At 39.3% G+C, this 19,371-nt stretch overlaps 1 pseudogene; it reads right to left on the bottom strand.

The window, feature by feature from the left end:
- Positions 1 to 17,494: 17,494 nt before the first annotated feature.
- Positions 17,495 to 18,629, bottom strand: LOC100758535 (annotated as a pseudogene).
- Between the last annotated feature and the right edge of the window lie 742 nt (positions 18,630 to 19,371).

The raw sequence follows: 19,371 nt of genomic DNA on the forward strand, positions 1-19,371 counted from the left end.
GTTGCCACATGCCTGCCTTAAAACAAACTCTGTTCTTCTTGATGTTAGATTGTAGTATCATTCATTAAAATGGGCACTGTCATACAGGCTCAAATTTTCTCATTTCATTTGTTCATGGTAAGAAACTTCTAGTACAAAACAAATGTGTGCCATTTTTTTCTTTTGGTAGAATACCAAAAAGTCAATATTACCTTGTATCTTCTAGGGATGGCTTACATGTCTCATATGTATGAAGGATAAACTACCATTTCAGTGTTCTAGATGAAGTCACACCCAATGAGCAATGTCACCTGGCCATTTTCACACTTGTCTGTCTCATGGCCAAGTCCCTCTCTAGAATCCTTCCCCAGATTAGGACATTCTCTCTGTGTGCTTCCAAACTGAAAATACATACTTGGTTTGCATAGATGAAAACCAAGAAGAGCTCAGCTCCAGGAGACAGACTCAGTGTGCATGCAAACAAGGGCCTAGAGCTGTGATTTGCCCATGAGACTTCTCTGGATGGGGGAGGAGAGCGTATGAAGATGTTTGCTCATGCTGTGAAAGGCAGAGCTCTCTGCTGAAGCTCCATTGAGTTACCAGTACTTTAAATAAATTTTCAATACATCATTGAACGTCCTCTGGGGGCTTCTTTTGTGTATGACACATGCAGAGATAAGTTAGAGAGGATTGGTTTTATTAGGGTTATATTCTTATAAGAGCTTTTGAAAGATTCCTTAAATGTTGCTGTTTGGTTTTATTAAAGAGTTTTCTCTTTGGGGTTGGAAATGATGGAGAAGAACTTGATCCTTTTCTCAGTTAGCAAAGGGGTCTGTTGGAATCTTGGCAATTCAATTCCAAACATGACAAGAGAACCAAAGTAAAATACTCAAGAGGAAAACAAGCAGCCTTCCAGGCAGTTGTGGACTTGGAGTCCAGTCTGTAACATTAGATGAGATAGCCTAAGGAAAACACATTTGGGTTCCTGATCATAGCTTGGCATAGAAAGCTTCCATAGAGAGGACAAGGTCCTGGTTTGATTTCCAGCTTCAAGAGAAAATAAAAGGATAGAAAGAGAGGAGAGAGAAGGGGGAGAAGGAGAGAAAGAAAAAGGTTTTTTCTTTGTTTCTTTTTTTTTCTGAGAATTTCTTTTTTAGTCCAGGATTTTCATCTAGGATATCAAATATACTAGCCAATCACTTGCCCCCTAAGCTACAACCCCGGCATTGTTTACTTTTTATTCTGAGATAGGGTTCAATGCTACTGTCTGGGCTAGCAGTAAACTTACTCAATAGCCTAGGTTGGCCTGGAATTAACAATCTTCCTGCTTCAGCCTCCTTAGTAGCCAGGATTTAGGACTAACCTGTGCTCCTAACTTGGCATCATACGTGCTGAGGTATCACAGGACAGCCCCAGAGAAGCATTAGAGTCAAAGTTCTTCTTGTATGTGTTGAAGCATGTGAGCAGCTCCAACACTGTGATTGTTGGTTCACAGGCAGCTCTTTTCCAGTCCTGGTCCCAAAGCTCCTCTGCACCTCTCTGCCATGTCCCCCAGGTCCATGCATGTGCATCCAACCCTTTCCCAGTTCTCTTTGTTTATAGGAAGGTATTTCTGGCATACATTCTCGACTTTAAGTACTGAATGGAGGGTGGAGAGGCTGTGCTGACAAACTTGAACAGTTGTCTGTGCTTAAATCTTCTCCATGTTGTGGGCATGCAGCAGTGGCCTGGGTGTAGGCTTGCTGTAGATATCCTTTATGTTCAAACTTGTGAGGTTTCAACTCCAGACAAATGGCTGATGTGCCCATTGAACACATCAAAGCTGACATGGTCACCAGGTTCTCCCTTCATCCTCAGTCCCTACCTGTTACAGGGCCCTCTAGGCTGGCATACCCCACACCCCCTATCTGAACTCTCCAGCCCAGAGGCTGCTCTTTCCTATATAGTCCAACAATTTTGGTTTCCTGCTTTCTCTTTGTACCTTTAGGCCTCTGGCTGCTACACCCACTCTCCCTTCCCCCACCCTCCCTTCTTCGTCCTACCTCCCCACTTGGCCCAGCTCAGGGTCATGTACAATCTGGACTTTCCCAGAGGTTCCTACCTCTGGCTATGTTCTCCCATATATCTATAATAAACCTTCTCCCCCACCATATCTTGGAGTTCCTTTCTTTCCTTTTTATTTCTTTTCTTTTTTTTTTTTTTGTCACTCAAGACTCTAGTTTTAAAACAGTATAACCTTCCATATTTGCTATGGTAATTATCAACACTTCTCCCAGGGCCACACTGTCAGGAATGTGGCAGAGATTTCTTTCTGCTGGGGTTTATCTGATGAACGTATGTAAGGTGGCTTTTGTTTGTTTTGTTTTGTTTTCCTGGTCTACAGAAATACACATACTTCTATCATTGTTACTGGGGAAGTTGTGGGGTGCACTCAGTGGTCATGATGTTACTGGGGAAATGGAAGTTTCCTTAGAATCCTGATAAAATCCTGATAAATAAACAAATTTTAAATGGACTCTAAAGGAAGCTTGAGGACAATGTTATTAGAGCCTGGGGGTAAAGCTACAAGGTAGCTATGAGGGTGGGGTGGAAAAGGAAAAGGCTGCACCTTTTGCAGTGAAATTCAACAAATTTGTATGGCAAAAATGTGAGGGCACCAGAGAAAGAGAAAGAAAGAAAATGGAAGGGGGCACTTCGTTAAGTAACTCAAGGAAGTTAAACAGACTCCACAGTTTTGTGTGATGGAAGCTGTGGAAATGATTGCATTAAAGACGGCTTTGGGGACGCATAGACATATTATTTCAGTAGAGAACAACTAGTCCTAGCTTCTGCTTGGCTTACTCAGTCTTCCAGTGAATCAGATTTCCTCAGGTAGGAGGGGACAATTCCTGACCAGGTCCAGCTAGATTGACTGTTAACAGGAGTACACAGTTTGAGGATAGCTTGGAATGTCTCCCCACTCAGCGCTAGAAGGAGAACTTAGATTCTATTATTTTGACCTGGATGGAGGAAGAAGCTTTCCCTTAATGGGTCTCAATAAAGTCTAAAAATCTCTACTGTTTTCATATGGTAATTAAATCCTAAGGAGGGGCTCCTTTCAAAGGTTTACAGGGAAACAAGAGATCAGGTCCAAGGTCCATAAAGGAAGGCTCCAATCTCATGTTCTTTAAACTCACTAATATCTGTCTAGCTTGAAGGGACCAGACCCTCACCCAGTCCCCCTTCTTTGGCAGCCAATGACAGGCTGCAGAAAAGACCCAGCAAAACATAGGCCTCTGACTCAGCAACATGTGTTGAGCCCCCCCCCCCACCTTGCCTGACTTTGCCCTAATCACTAGGAAACCAAATACCCTCCATGTGGCAAGGAACCAATCAGAATTTATGGGGCAGGCACTGGATTGTGCTTTACTGATAAAGGTAGAATGCAAGCCATAGCAACCACCCTGGGAGGGCCTCTAGGCATAGTAACCTTTCTGCAGCTGCAGCTGACCAATCAACTCAGGACAGGTTGCCCAAGCCCAGAGGTGCACCAATCCTGAGACTGTTGCTATGCAACTAGAAGACTCCCCTAGACACTCCCCTTGCTCTACCCCAATATATGCCCTGCCCCACTGCTGCTCGGGTCCCTCCTGCTCCTCCCACTGTGTCGGACAGACAGAGGACCCAAGTTAACTCCAGTTAACTAGTTAATTATAAAGACTCTGCTTTTGCATCAGAACTCGTCTCTTCGTGGTTTGGGGCTTTTAGAGTCACAGCGCAACAAGCTATCTAATTATTGTATTCATTGTATTGAACCAATACTTTTTCAGATTGATTATTCTGCTTTGTTCTTCTTGTTAGGTTCAAATGGGCCCCCAAAATGGCATCGCTGGTGACAATGTCCTGATCAGAAGGACTCTGAGCTGACTGGATAAACAAAAGGATTATTACAGGATAAACAGAAGCCTAAACTCTGAATTCTGTTTACCAGGAAAACCACTACTTCCCTCAGCTGTCCCCAGGGACCAACTGTCTATGTCTAGGGCATCCAGTTCCTGATTAGCACATACTGTCCCCTTAAAACTGACAAGGATTTTCCTGCTGCCCACTGTACTGTTCTCTGCCCCCTTGAGAGACAGCCTGGCAGTTTAATTCTCCGAATTAACTGTCTTTCCATCCATGGAGTGGTCTAGTTCAGTGGTTTCACTGTGCCTTGCTTATACTTCATATTGGCTACACATAAGCCCTGGAAACTCATCTGCATTTATGAATTGTTGTTGTTTTAAATAATGTTGTTCTTTTAAACAGCATAGTTCTATTACTGGGAAATTAAGATTTTTCTCTTTCTGATTCTTTCTCTGGTTAATGGAACCAGAAGGGAGATTGAGGAAAATTTTACTACAGTTTAAAGTAATAAAAGGTATGTCAGGCAAGCTGTAAATCTTGGGATCTGCCAAGAAGTAAGAGAAGAGCTAAAGAGAAAAAGCCAAGCCATGTGTGGGCAGTTGCATGGTGTAGATAGCTCAGAGAAAGAATGAGGATGCCCTGCGCATCAGTATACCACCCTTCTTGAGGCATCTTTCATGGCCAGGTGATTGACAGGCCCAGCTGGATTAACTCTCAAGGGAAGAAAGAACAATGCTATGTAGTATTATAATTGTTCAGTTGGAGCCTCAGGCTCACTCTTGTACAGACTGAGAAGCCCCATTCCTGTCTTTCTCCTTCTCTCTTCAAACCCTGCCTGCTCAGAGAGTCTCCAAACAAAGGAAAGATGACAGAAAAGCCCAGTTCTGAATTCTTGGTCACTACTGAAGTTTCCTCCCCTGAAGTTGTCAGTCGCTCAAGTCCCAGCCTACGCATTTGGCTTTTGACCATATTTGGGCATAAACCCAACTTGTGACTGCCTCATAATCACCTCTCGCCTACAGTCTATAAAACTTTTCTGCCCCGGCTCAGGTGGGAGACTTCCCAGGCCTCTGTCTCTGGGACCCGAGAGCCCTCCTGGTAGTTGCTTTGCTCAATATACCTGTTGATATACTTTTTTCAATTCTGTTTCTTGATCTGGCTTACTGTGTTGGCAGAAAAAGTTATTATGGGGAAGTGGGGGCAGAAAACCTATTACTAATCTTTGGAGTTGATCAGGCTGTCATGTCTTTCTAACCAGGGCCAGAGGTAGATTCCATTTTCATGTGTATATTCCAGAAGGAAAAGGCTTTTTCTTAATGGGCCTCAACAGAGCCCTGATATTCATCCTCAGTGTGCTTCAAGACTATGGTAGCAGTTCTAAATATGCTCCTATAGAACAGTAACCTATATCCACATGTGTGTTTGTGCTAACAGTATTTCAGCTGAAAACACTGCTAAGATGATGAGCGATTAACACATATTAACAGTATCTGTGTCTGTCAGCATATTATTTAATGATAGAACGTTGTTTGTGCTTTGTCTTTGTAAAACTTTAGTCTCTCTTTACTTAATAATCACCAGTTGAGGAAAACCTGTGCGTTTTAGTAAGCCTTCAAGGTTATCAGGTGTGTACACGTAACTTGAATTTTAAGTACTGAACCTCGAAGGTCCTACTGTGGAATGGCAAGTGCATGTAATGCAGGACAGTCATGTTTGGGTTCGAATCCTAGTTACTGCCATTTACTAGCTCTCAGGATATAGTGCCTCTATTTATAAAATTAGAGCAAAACTCATTATATGGGACTGTACTTAAAAAAATCTGTATTTTAAAGTTTCTGGAAAGTAAAAAAAATACCACCAATATGGTGGTCATTTTTAGTTTATTATTGATTTCCTTGAGAATGTTTGCTGTCTGCCTTACTCAGGTGCTCTCACCCACAAGATTAATTATTGCTCTCAAATTTCATAAGGCACATTTGGCTTTCCTGGAAAGATAGGTATGTCCATCTGGAAAGTAAGTTTAAGAAAATAAATATATCTCTCTGGAATGACTAATAGTCCCTTGGGAGAAGCAAAGAACTTGGCTGGCTGAAGATTTTTATGTAGGTCATAGGAATTTTGTCTGGGTCCAAAGAATCAGTGCCCTCCCCCTTCATTAAAAAAAAGGCAGAAGAATATATTAATCCGTTTAGAAACTGCATTTCCAAAAGCTTATTTCTGTCCTCTACCATAGTCCAGCACACTCTACCCAATCTGTCTCCCTGGATGACCAACCTAGTTCTGGTATGTGACAGGCAAAAGAACACTTCTGCTGTCTAACACAATCTCCAAAAGTCTTCCTAAGATATATCCTAAGTCAATTTCAAAGAATTTGCTTTATTGTGAAAAAACAGCTGTTATCTCAGAAATATCATCATTCTTGTCTCTTTAATTGACAATAAAACAAAAAGAAGCATAAATTGGGTAGAACTTCTCCATATTTAAGTCAACTCACAATGTAGCAAGACTTTACAGAATTTGGCCCTCTTAGGAGTCTGCCTGGGATACACAGCTTCAAAAGAAGTTTGGTCTGATCACAGTGACCAGAAAATAAATTGAAAATAAGAATTTCTATTTAAAAATGTATGCTCAGTTACATTGGAAATACATATACTTGTAATAGTTCACCTTTTGGATTAAGTACACAAACATATTCATTGCAGCTTACAATGAAATGCAAAGCATGCTAAAGGAAAATTAAAAAACACATGAAACAGAAAACCTAGCTAATTACCACAAGTTGTTTTGCATGGTTAAAATACTTTTAAAACTCTCTTTTGTTGTTTTTTTGCATTAGTCCATCTTAAAGGATTATTTTAGCCATCATCATGCTATTATCTCCCTCTCTTTCTCTCTTTCAATCTCTCTCTCCTTTCCTTTTGAACATAGCTCAGGCTGACCTAGAACTTGTGCTCCTCATGCCACAGCCCCCTGAGCACAGTGATCACAGGCATGAAACCTTTGCCTAGCCTTTTTATTTTCTTTATATCATCCCTATTGCTTCTAAGCACTTTCAATTATTTCACCAATATTTTAATATCAAGTCATACTTAAATCATTTGACAAGTTTTAGTGTGCACTGTAGCCTGATTGTCTTCAAATGATTTGCTACAATATGATTTCCAATGAAAGGTAGCATTCTTTCAATCAACAGAATTCATTTTCTGATGTAAAATATTCCGTGTTTTGCTTGAGGTGCCCATTGTTAGAATAGAGGCAAGGGAGTGGTTGAAGGAGTATAAGTCAGACTACACCAGAAGTAAAGGAGGGGTTCACTCTGCACACCCCATCAAAGCACAGCTGTGTCAAGGATCAACTTTGACACTTGCTTCACGTTTTATCCAGAAGGTGGTGCCTGTCAGCCACTCCCAGTTGGTTTTGAGGCAGGCCTAACTCCTCATTCCTCCTAGAACCTGATTCTCAATGAGACCTCCTCACTAAGTGAGGTGAAGGAAGAAACATGTTTTTTGCCCATCTGACACTCTCACATAACAGTCACACAAAGGGTTTGACCTGAAAGAATGTTTGGGGGGTGTACACATCTGTCAGCACTGTTAAAGAATTGTTCGCAGAATCATGAAATCACAAAAATTTGCACGAGACTTTCAAAGACATCTGTCCTATGAGTTCTTAAGATCCTGGAAGGTAAGTAGATTATTGTTAGGAAACCCATTGAAGTTGTTGCAAATTTCACATGATATATATATATATATATATATATATATATATATCCAAGTAACTATTAAACTACAGTCCTTTCTAGAGGATGAGGCCAAGTTATAGTTAAGTAATGTTCATAATGCTTCCTGATGCTCAACAGCAGAGTTAGAGATAGAACCTTATTCTCCTGAGAGATGTTGCTAACCACATAGAATTTCTGTTTTTAAGAAATAGAACTATTTATCATGTATTGTGCTAAGTTCATTCTGAATTGCATCAAAGTTGTTTGGCTAAATACACTACAATACCAGCATTATGCTAATAATTTAGAAAATACTTATTTGACCAAACGTTTCCGCTCTCAATGATTCTGTTGCCATTCTCCAGACATAGCCTAAATAGCAGCACACTCCCGTCATCCAGAGCCTGTAAATATTCTGGCATCTCCCCCACTGCCAATAAGACGATTAGGCACAAGTATGCAGCATAAAAGGGAGAAAAACAAGAAACACATGTGACATTCTCCATGCAGAATCTACAACCATTAAGAAGCTGATTTGCATCTGTGCCCTAAGCATGCCCTCAGCAGCCAACCATGGATTCATCAAAGTGAGGAGGAGGACTGGGAGAGAGTGACTCAAGGGAGAGAATAATCACAGTTCTTCTTCCTGAACCCAAACAACACAAGGTTAAGTCACCAAGGAAGTATTTATATAGAAGACAAAAAGCAAATCTGGGTTCACTGTGACATGATATGATTCCTAAAGAATCTGAGAGAACCTACAAAGACTCAATGAAAAGCAACTTGAATAATTAACCAGATAGGATCCACAGCCTAGATCTAAAATGAACATGGGCATCGTAGGATATGGAGCATGTTATGCTGAAGAGGGTTCACACCCTGCCACTACCTTTGTGCAAGCCTTTCCTTTTTCCACCAGCAAAGAGGGTCAAAAGTTAGTTTTTCATAAGGAAACAGTAGAATAAGAACCAGCTTCCCTATGGTGGCTGTCTGGAGCAGGAACCAAGGGGCATGGTCTTCCAAGCTGCCCAGCTTTTCTGCAGTGAGAGAGCTCCAAATGTCGGGTAGATATCTGGAATAAGTTTGGTGTAGTAGATGATGGGAAGTTTGAAGGTGATGATGTTAGAGCACAGAAGATCACATAAACTACCTGGAGTGAGACAGAAAGGCTTGACAAGGCCATTGAAAAATGACTTCCCAACTACAGCACCATTGAGGAAGAGAACAGGGCTGAAGTGATCAAGATTCCAAGAAAAGCTTACATTAGCAAAAAGAAAACAACAAAAACAAAATATTGCTTTCAATATATGCCTGGTAGCATTTATGTTTCCAAGTTTATATTCCATAAGATGGCTACACCTACTGCATCACTGAGCACAAAAAGAGGTGTTCAACCCTGTAATGATATATTATTTATGATTTATTAAAGCTTCACTGAGGATTCAGTGAGGAAAATCAGCCATAATCTATAGAATCCAGGCATACACTGTTAATCTCAGCAGCCAGAAGCTAGGAGGTGCTGGTACACACCTTTAATCCTAGGACTCAGGATTTAGAGGTAGATGAATCTTTGTGAGTCCAAGGCCACCCAGATCTACAGAGTGAATCAGTCTAAAAGAGAATTTTAGCTCACACTTTAATCCCAACATTAGGGAAGTATATAAGTCAGAAGCAAGGTCTTGGTAGCGGTATTCATTCTCCAGCCATGCTGAGGAGAGGTTATAGTCTGAGGCTTGGTGAGAGCTCATGGAAGCAGGACCAGTCCATACAGCCTGAGGTAGAGATCAGAAGGTAGTGGCCCACTGCTTTGCTTTTCTGATATTAAGCTTAAAGTTTGAACCCCAATAATTTTCTCTGGATCTTTTATTTTTCATGTTACACAACCCAGTGGAGACATATCATACTGAAGATGATAAAAGCTGAGGCTGGAAGAAAGGACAACCAAGAAGACAGGGCTGGACAGACAAGTCTCTAAAGATCATGTGAAGGTCAACCTCAAGTGCTAGTGCTTGGTAATATGAGGAAATGAGTTGGCTTGGAGTGGCTGGTGTCTATATTAGTCAACCTGGAAAACAATCTAGCCTTATTCTTTGTTTGTGAAGGCCTGAAACACTCACTTGGTGAGCATCCATACCCATGAAGCAACAGTGTCAATACTACCTCACAGGGGCAATGTGTGTATGGACTGTTCTCTGTCTCTCAGATCCCCAGTGCCTTTCCTTCAGTGACCTATGTGCTACAGAAGACATTGGATTAGAAGCTGCCACATGAAATTTTTACAACCCTCTGGAGAGAGATGTCTGGGACACAAACCTTTACAATGTAGTAAATATATTGATTTGTTGTTCGGCAAACAAGGCTTCCAGCTTTCTGTGGCTAGATATTACTACTACTACTACTACTACTACTACTACTACTACTACTACTACTCACACACACACACACACCCTTCCTGTGAGACAGTTACACTAATTATTGGATGGGTTTTAATTGCTTGCCACTTTACCATTGCTCTACACAGTGCTACTGAATGCCCAGCAGTAGATAACATTTAGTCCCTGATTGCAGGCAGTAACAGAATAGCTTAACTTACATTCCACCCAGGTTTGCTTATATGTGAAGGTGCTATTTTTATCAGTATTCTGGTGCTTCTGCCGAATCACAAAGTTATTCCACTGCGTGAATATTGAGTCAGTAAGCACATTTCATGTCCATCAGATGCTATGTCTCTTGCAAATTTTCCAGGAAGTTGTCTTAATGTGGGGTTTAAAAAAAAAGAGTTGCTTGTTCTTATTTTATGTGTTTGAGTATTTTGCCTGCATGCATGTCTTTGTATATTTATATATTTATACATTTAGATATGTACATGCTATACCATAATATGTAAGAAAAGAGAGTCAAATCCCCTGGAACTATAGTAATAGACAGGTGTGAGCCACTATGTGGGTACTAGGAATTGAACCCATGTCCTCTGGAAGAGCAGCCAGTCCTCTAAACTGCTGAGGCCATCTCTCCTGCCCCAACATGGAACTTTATTTCCTTTTAAGTATGCCATTACAAAGAATGTGTCTGGAATACTGGTATTTCAAAATGTGGGTCTGCGAATACCTAGCCCTATCCTATATTCTTCAGCAATCCCAAGTTGCAATTACTAGGAAATGGCCTCTGTCTTCTAAAACTATGCCACCCTTGTCTTAGTTTCTTTTCTAACACTGTAATAAAACACCATGACCAAGGCAACTTACAAAAGAAAGCATTTATTGTGTTTATGATTTCAGAGGATAAGAGTCAATGGTGGCAGAGCAAAGGCATGGTGGAAGGGACAGCTGGCAACTCTGATCTTGATTAGCAAATAGGAGACAGACAGGGAATGTCATAACCCTCCAGTATTTCCAAATGATCCTTTTGGGGCTAAAACTCAAGCTGTAGTCACTTTCACCAGTGAAGTCTTTGCTTAGCCAATAGCCAAGACACTCCAATAGTCTCTTTCCCTAAGCTTTTACATTCACAGAACCATTTGACACACACGAAGACCGGGTCAGGTTCTTGTGTTCAGGTACTCAATGTAGGGGTCATAATTTGGGGCTTATTTTATTTTGTTTTGGAGGAAGTTTGATCTCTGCACCTTTTGTTGCTCTTGCCAGACATTAGGGCATTCTGGAAGATGTTCCTGGCAGGGTATAATAGCTTTGAAACTTGAGCAGAAAACTTCATACGTCAGCAGTTTGGAATTTTGTTTGTTTGTTTGTTTTTTGTTTTTGTTTTTTTGTTTTGTTTTTCTGTCTTCAAAACAACCTCCCTTCCACTAGATACTGCACTGCCCTAAATGCTGACCAGGGACAAGGTCTAAGCATTAGAGACAGGAAGTGCTGAGTGTGAATACCATCCTGCATCTGGACCCTTGCAATAGTGACTGAGCCCAAGTGTTGAGTTTCTTTAGACACTGAAAACAGTAAAAGGCATAGTAATCTTAAGGAGTTGTTAATGAGACTCAATTAAGTAATGATGTAAGGAGTTTAGGGCAGTATTTGGCACACAGTATATACACAACAAAGGGCATCTCTTAGGAGTATCAGCTGTCCCTCATGATAAGCACCTGCTATTCATGATCCCCTCAGTCTCATGCAGGGAGTAGATTCATCTGTCCTGGCCCTCTTGAGCAAGAGACACTCAACCACAATTGGCAGGTGGGGTCCTCTCATTCCAGATATCTATCTATAATAATGGCTGGCATGCTCCTTAAATGGGACCTGTGTGAAGATAACAAGTTATTAGGTGAAAATGACAGGGCCCACCCAATGCAATGAAAATTACTTAGAGGTCACTACACAGTTAACTCAAACACATAAGCTATGAGCATACAGGGATTGTTCTAGTCTCTTCTCATTAGAGAAATTGCAGAAACCGTTCTCCTTTTCATATGGCAATCACTTTATTATCCTTTTCATTTTCCTTACATTTTTAATTATTTCACAATTTTTCATAGCATATGACAAAATCTCACTAGGAATATTCACAAGGCCACCAAGATGGCTTAGTGGGTAAAGGCACTTGCTGCCAAGACTGCGTTAGATCCCTCTGTCCCATATGGTAAGTAGAAAGAGAGAACTGATTTCAGAAAGATATTTTCTGACCTCTACACATAATCCACGAAGTAATTTTTAAAAGAAAATTCATTTAACACATTATTATCTCAAAATAATTAAAAGTTAATTTTTTAAAATCAAAAGTATAGAATTTTATAAAGGAAAGAAAAGTTTCCTATCAGACTTTTTTCATTAATCATTACTGATTCTCTTCTGAGACACACACACACACACACACACACACACACACACACACACACACACACACACACACAATAATTAGCTTGGCGTGTGATTCTACAAACTATCCATATATATATAGTATATGTTGATATGTATGATTTCAAATAAAAATAATTTCATGACAAACATGCTGTCCAATGGCTTCCTTTTTCTATTAGAAGATCTTGGGTACCTTTCACATTTAGATCTTCCTAATTGCTTTTTTAAAAAGTGCATGTGTACCTGCTTATCTGTATCTGTACCATATATGTGTAGTGCCCATGGATGCCAGCAGAGGGCATCAGAAGTCCTGAAACTGCAGTTACATGTGATTGTGAGTAAACATGTGGGTGCTTGAAATTGATCATTGGTCCTCGGTGAGATCAGGCAATGCTCTTAACTGCTGAGCCAATGTCTCCAGCCCATTATTAAACAGTGTACAAGATATAGACTGACCCATAACCTAGCATATAACATATAAGTTTCTATTATCTCTGTCTAGTATTGTTAATAATTTTGAAGGCTTTGCTTAGAAGGCCTTAAATAATATATCAGATTCCTTTATTAATGAGGGCATCTTGAAAATTTAATATTTTGCATTCCCTTTTAATTGATCTGCATTCTTATAGTATTTATTCAACATCCTAAGAGATAATTAGGAAGAACTTTTTGTTTATTAAATTAAAACTTTAGTAATTTATGTGAAATTTTTTCTATGCTACTGATATTATTTTACTTGGTTAATTATAGTTTTATTGAACATAAATATTTGAATAACTTAGTCATGAGACTGACCCATATTTTCAGTTATTATGGTTTCTGCCTTTGCTGAGATCTGTCATTTTTAGTTTAAGAATAACAGGAATTCATTTTTGGTTTATTTATTTTTACCTTTAAAATATTCACGTATTTAGTCTGCCTGAAATTTGTTAGAAATTTCTAACAGAACATGCATTGAAATTTATTCAAATATTTGTACAATTGATCAAAGAATGTTGACTATATACTGTTTCTCTTCTTAATGTTTGGCAAATCATTTTAACAGGTACTAAATTTTTCATATATCCATGAATATGTTTCTGGATGCTCCATTGTATCCACAGAAATTCTTGTACCATTATTCAAATCATTTCTTTTTTGAAGCATTTTGATGTTTTGAATGTTATTCCCCTTGGTAGATTTTGCTTTCTAAGATTTTCTCCATTTTCTTTTTAAAAATTTTAAAATAGTTTTTTTTGTGAAAATTATTGTATATATATATATATATATATATATATAATATATTTTGAGTTTGTAAAAGCCCTACATTATTTTAGATTAATTAAGAACTATATAATGTTAAGAGTGATTTTTCATGAGAATAAGTGTGTGCTTTTCAGCTTGTTTAACCTTTATGCCACACAGTAAGATAAAAATTTACCTTTGGGTAGATCTTGTCCATTTCCTGCTGTCTATGGGTGTTTTACTATTTCACTAGGCTTGAAAATGGGCATTTGTGTTTAATTTTAATTATTATCCTTTGCTTTTGCAATAATTTTAGTTTATTATGCTGAAGTTTTAAACTTTCACCCTGAGGGATTTCTTATCTTTTTCCTCTAATGTTCTCCATGTTTCTTTCTTATACAAACTCATCCCTTCCTGGAAGGTAGGTGGAGATACAGGTGTTTCCCATATATGTTTTTCACTGTTTCTGTATATTTGAGAGTTTTCATAATAAAATGAGGAAAAACCAAAACAAAACATAGTTTCTGGTTATATCAGTCCACACTTTGAATGCTTCCCTCTACCCACTGATAGTTCTATGGGTTCCTAAGGTATTATTCATCTCAGGTCTCATTTGCCCAAACACCTAGTAATGCTTTTCTTCTGCTATTAGATGCATTTCCTTATTTTTGTCTAATCCTCTCTACCTCACTTTTTTTCCTCAGAGAAGTGCTTAAGAGACTACATGATTAGCAATTATTTAATTTGCAATATTAAGAAAGTTTTAGAAAATAATGAATGTATCTTAAAATACTTTAAAATTATTTCAAATTTGTGTTAATTTCCATCATCATTTGTAAGCACATATGACACAAAGTCCCCACACTGGGGAGTACACCAAAGCCAATATTGAATTACTGTCTTGACATTTCATGCTATTTTAGATGACAACAAAATCTGTGAGGGTCTAGAGATAATTAAAGTATATCATTAACATTACCAGTTTATGGTTATTATATGCAATCTCTAATCGGCCAAATAAATAATTATAAATCTTCAAGATTATTAAAACTAACATCTGTTGGAACAATTTGGCAAATACCTTCATGTCATGATGATCCTTCATTTATATACAGTTAGTTTTATTACTTTTTTGCATCATTGCTAAAATAGAATGAAAAGGCTATCTCTGGTTGTGGTCTTTAAGAGATAAATTGCACAAGTGCCTCATTTAGGAACTGATGCTAGGTATCTTGTGCTAGCTGTCTGTGTCAGAGCAAGCTCTTTGCTTGTGTATAGTTTATGTATAGACCTGCCTGATGGACTGCTTAAGGGATCATATACTTACATGTGCACATGCTGCCATGTGGATCATCACTAGAGAGGACTTCAGGATTGAAGGGAAAAAAAGCTCAGTTGACAGAGTGCCTACTCAGCATGCATGTGACCTTGGTTGTGATTCCAGCACACTGGACATGGTGGCACTCTTATAAGCCCAGCATTCAGGATTAGAAGCAGGAGAATAAGGAGTTCCAGGGCATCCTTAACACTGTGAGTGGGTTCAAAGCCAGTCTGGACTCCATGAAATCCTGTCTCAAAAACAAAAGTTCTACATGGAAAGATTATTTCAATAAGCCAACTTGCTTGTCTTTGTTGGTGTGATTCTAAGTCATTTCTTAATCTCATAATGGAAATATCTTTCCAAGGCATAAAAGGACAAAACTAACTTACCCCCTTTTTTGTTGCTCTAATAGCCAATGAGGGCACTGCCTTGTACAGGGGATTTTCAGAAGGTGACTGCATTACTGCAACCCTTTTGGGATTTCCTTAGTGCTCTCCCTAACTTAGCCTTTGCTGAGAAGATAATAGCAGAATTCTAATAAAGCCCTATATTTTTCCAAACTTATCTGAGGATTTAAGCATATAGTAAGTAGCATCTTCAGCTCCAGCAGGTTTGTTCACCTCAAAGGTGTTCATAAGAGACAAGGCTTGTAGTCTACATATGGTCCTGGCCTGACATAATGGAACAGGAGCTAACACCATGCAGATGCTCAGTCTCTATTAACTGAGCAAAAGAGTGACAGAGATTCCAAGAAAAGTTCTTCATAAGTATAAATAAACAACTCAAAAAATGTTGTTCATTCTGTCCCCATTGTTGTGTGCTCTCTGAACCCTCTTGTGCTATTGGATGGTGACTTTAAGATACACTGTTGCTCAAAAGGGAAGCCAGCACCATGCCTTAATGACAGTTACAGATGAGAAGAGTAAGGTTCAAGTCTCATGCTAGTTTTCTACTGTATACTTGATGTGTTCTAAGTTGTCTGTTTGTCTTTTTACTTGTGGTATCTGTCCATTTTGGTGTCCTCTCATTCTAAAAATACCAGTCTTTAGAGAATTTCATCACTTAGGTTGGTTTCCTCTCTGACTTCCACCTTTTCTATGGAAAGGTACCTGACCTGTCAGCTTCATTTCATTTTGACAGTCAGCTGGTCTGGTTATGGTTGTACCATGGTACCAGCCTACAGATGGTGTATCAGAGCAAGAAAATTATGGTCAATTTCAAAGACTATCTATTATCCAAGAGTCCTAGGATTGGTAATATACATCATCTTCAGTTCTGATATCATGATAGAAACAAGTTAGAACTTTTCACATACTACTAATGGTCCTAATTTTGCTTTGTCAATCACACTGAATCAAGTATACAGTATTAAAGTGTTGGCAGTATTAAAGTTTCCTCTGAGATGGAAATATTCTATCCTGCAGGGAAGTTCCTTAAGCAGGAAGATAACTCAAAAAACTTCAGGAAGTCCCTGAAACTGACCAGATTCACCAGGCCCCTCCTTGCCAGAGTAATCAATAAAGGCTGAGTTTCTCTCTCAGAAGAAACAAAGCTGAGTTGCAAAGAATCAGAAAGGTCATGCTGCAAAGACAAATCTCAGCCAATCCAAACTGTAAGGAAGACTCTGAGGTCAGACCAACTGCCTGGGAGAAGCAGAAACCAGCGAGCTGCCTGGAGAAGGTTTAGACAAGAGTCACTTGGAAAGGACACTCTGTTAGAAATAAGGTGGGTGGGTTGGGACCATGGGTGTCAGGTCCCAGGACCACTCTGGGACCTCAAGGATCTTGGTCCCAGGGCAGGTGATGGACGGCAGGTGGATGGGGAAACAGAGACTTCTAGATGTGACTCATATTGAAAGTTTTATTGAAGGGGAGGTAAGAAAATAAAGCAAAGAGACACAGAGACAGGACAGAAGAGAAGGGGGGAAGGAGACAAAAAAGGTCATGTCTGGCCTCCAGGGAAAAAGCCAGAAAAAAGAGAACAGAAGTGGGTGGAGCCTTTCCAGGGTATATACCTGCCTTATGCAGGTATGCCTGAATTGCAACACACTCTCTAACCTGTAGAGCTGCCTGAAGGATGTGCACTGTTTCCCAAGTTTCAGCTTTTGTGAGCTGCCATCCATGCTGGGGTGGACTTTGGTAATGGCTTTCTGTCATTTCTGTTCCTGCGGAACCTCTCATTGGTACTCTTGTAAGTAACCCCAATAAAATTCCTTGTTTAATCAAGTTAGACTTTAGTGGTATCTATACTTTGGTCTGTCACGGGTTCTCAATCTGGAGTGAGTAGTCATGGATGTTGCATCTCCCCAGAAAAAGTTTTATCACATATTAGCAGTCCAGGGAGGTCCATGCACTGGTGTAGGAACCATACATAAAGTAACTCTATGGAAGATGTTTGCTGATGATAACTAGCATTTTGCTGACCATGGCTTTGCTAATACAGGGCACATATATATTTAGACGACAGTCTTCTTTATTTCAGTTATAATAACTTTAATTTATCTTGCACTTTACAGAAGTCTATGAACGATTTTAAAAAGCACCTCCTTACCGCATCATGTTTGACAGTTGTTAAAGTGGGCAATGAGTATGTCAACAGCTTGAGTGTCAGCATCTTGCAAGGGTTTCAGATCAATCACTTGCCAAAGAACTTGGCAGCTTTTCTATCTTGTGTTTCAACTCAGTGGTACGTCCACTCTGATGGTAACCTGTCCAGCCAAATCTCCACCACATATTTTGAAAAAATCAATGGTGATTAGCAAATTAGTTAGCTTTGGCACGGAGCTGTGCTCGCTTGTCTGTGACAGCCTGGAAGCCAGTTTTGATACTGGCAACAGAGCATTGAGAATGACAAGTTTCACACCATAAGAAATGGAGTCGGGTGTCCTTCTGTAGGATAGTGTCCGGTGATCGGCATGTGTGACAAGTGACGTATTCCTTGATATATCTTCTCAAGATATTTTCTATCTGTTTCTGTTGGAATCTTCCTTTGATTACAAGCTGGTTATTACCATCTATAGAACCACTTGTACCCAATTCTGCCAATAAAAATGTGAGGAGATGTTTGGGTTGACGATGTAATAGTTTACAGATATCTGTAAAATTGACAAAAGAAGTTTTCTTGGTTCCTACTCGGACAACCTGTGGAGGTTTCATAACAAATTTCCTCTTCTCTCCAGCAACCATATCCGGATTCTTTTCTCTCATGATGTTGAACACTCGGTTCAGCAACTCCTCATATGTATAGTATCTTTCTGAGCCTGCCCAAGCAGGCCCAGTCTGGTTACTGAATGAAATGCCATCGTCTTTTTTGCTGTCTTCATCTTCTAAAACTTCATCTTTTTCTAGTATTTCATCTTCATCTGGGAATTTGACATTCTTCTTTTTCTTCTTTTTATTGCCAAGCATAATATCCAGGTCATCCTCTGGCTCAACTGGCTCTGGAGCATCACTTTCAATCTTAAGATCCTTTACACCTTCTTCAGCTTCATCAATGTCAAATATCTTTTTTTGTTTTTTTCTTCTTTTTGTTTTCATTAAAGAAGTTCAAGTCATCCAAGTCATCAGATGCATCCTTTTTCCTACTGTCTTCTTCATCGGCTTCCACATCTTTGTCTTGGTTCTGGCTCCACTTATTTTGTTTCTGAGGGCTGGGTTTCTTCTGTCTGGGCATCACCTTCCTCATCTAACATAATTAACATGAATTACTTATAGATGACAGTCTTCTGTACCTTATAAATCTTGCTCCTGGCCAGCTAGTAATAGCCAGTAATATGTTGTCTTCATCCAGACATTTTAGAGTATTTCTTTTTGTTGGACCATCTTTTATCAAGTCATGGAATATTCAACCTGCTATAGTTATTTATAAGGAAGAATTCCATCATGGCTATTAGGAAAGTGCCACACATGGAATGGCCAACAGTTCTATGTATAACCTGCTAGATTTGCCTAAAGAAGCATGAACAAACACTGCCCTCTCTCTCTTGTTCTCTCTGTCCGAGATATATCCAAAAGCAAATATTACCATATTCTTTTCTATGTTCCATTTTTTTTAAAAAAACCTGCAATGAGTTGATTTCAAAATAGGGTTAGCCTTTCTTATAGTTTTGCTCATTTTATAATAGTTAAAGTAGAATTTTGAGTCATACTTTGCCATCACAGGCTACTTGGGAGATACACTGAAAGATGCAGGGTCAGTTGTGGAAGACTGATGACTGTACAACTGTGGATTTCCTCATCTTCCTTGGTGAAATGGCATTGTTTTGTTTGGTTGTTTTGCTGTGTTTTGTTTCCCAGTGATTATGTGCCTAGCTCCCAGGGAAGTATTGTAATTGATCTGTGCCAGATAGGGTAATCTTTGTCCAGAGAAGGATATATGATTCAGATCAGGCCAATGAAAAGGAAGGAAGAACAGGTTTGTAGCAGACTTTGGGG

Source organism: Cricetulus griseus, chromosome 6, assembly GCF_003668045.3.
Source record: "Cricetulus griseus strain 17A/GY chromosome 6, alternate assembly CriGri-PICRH-1.0, whole genome shotgun sequence".
NCBI classification, from domain to species: Eukaryota; Metazoa; Chordata; class Mammalia; order Rodentia; family Cricetidae; genus Cricetulus; species Cricetulus griseus.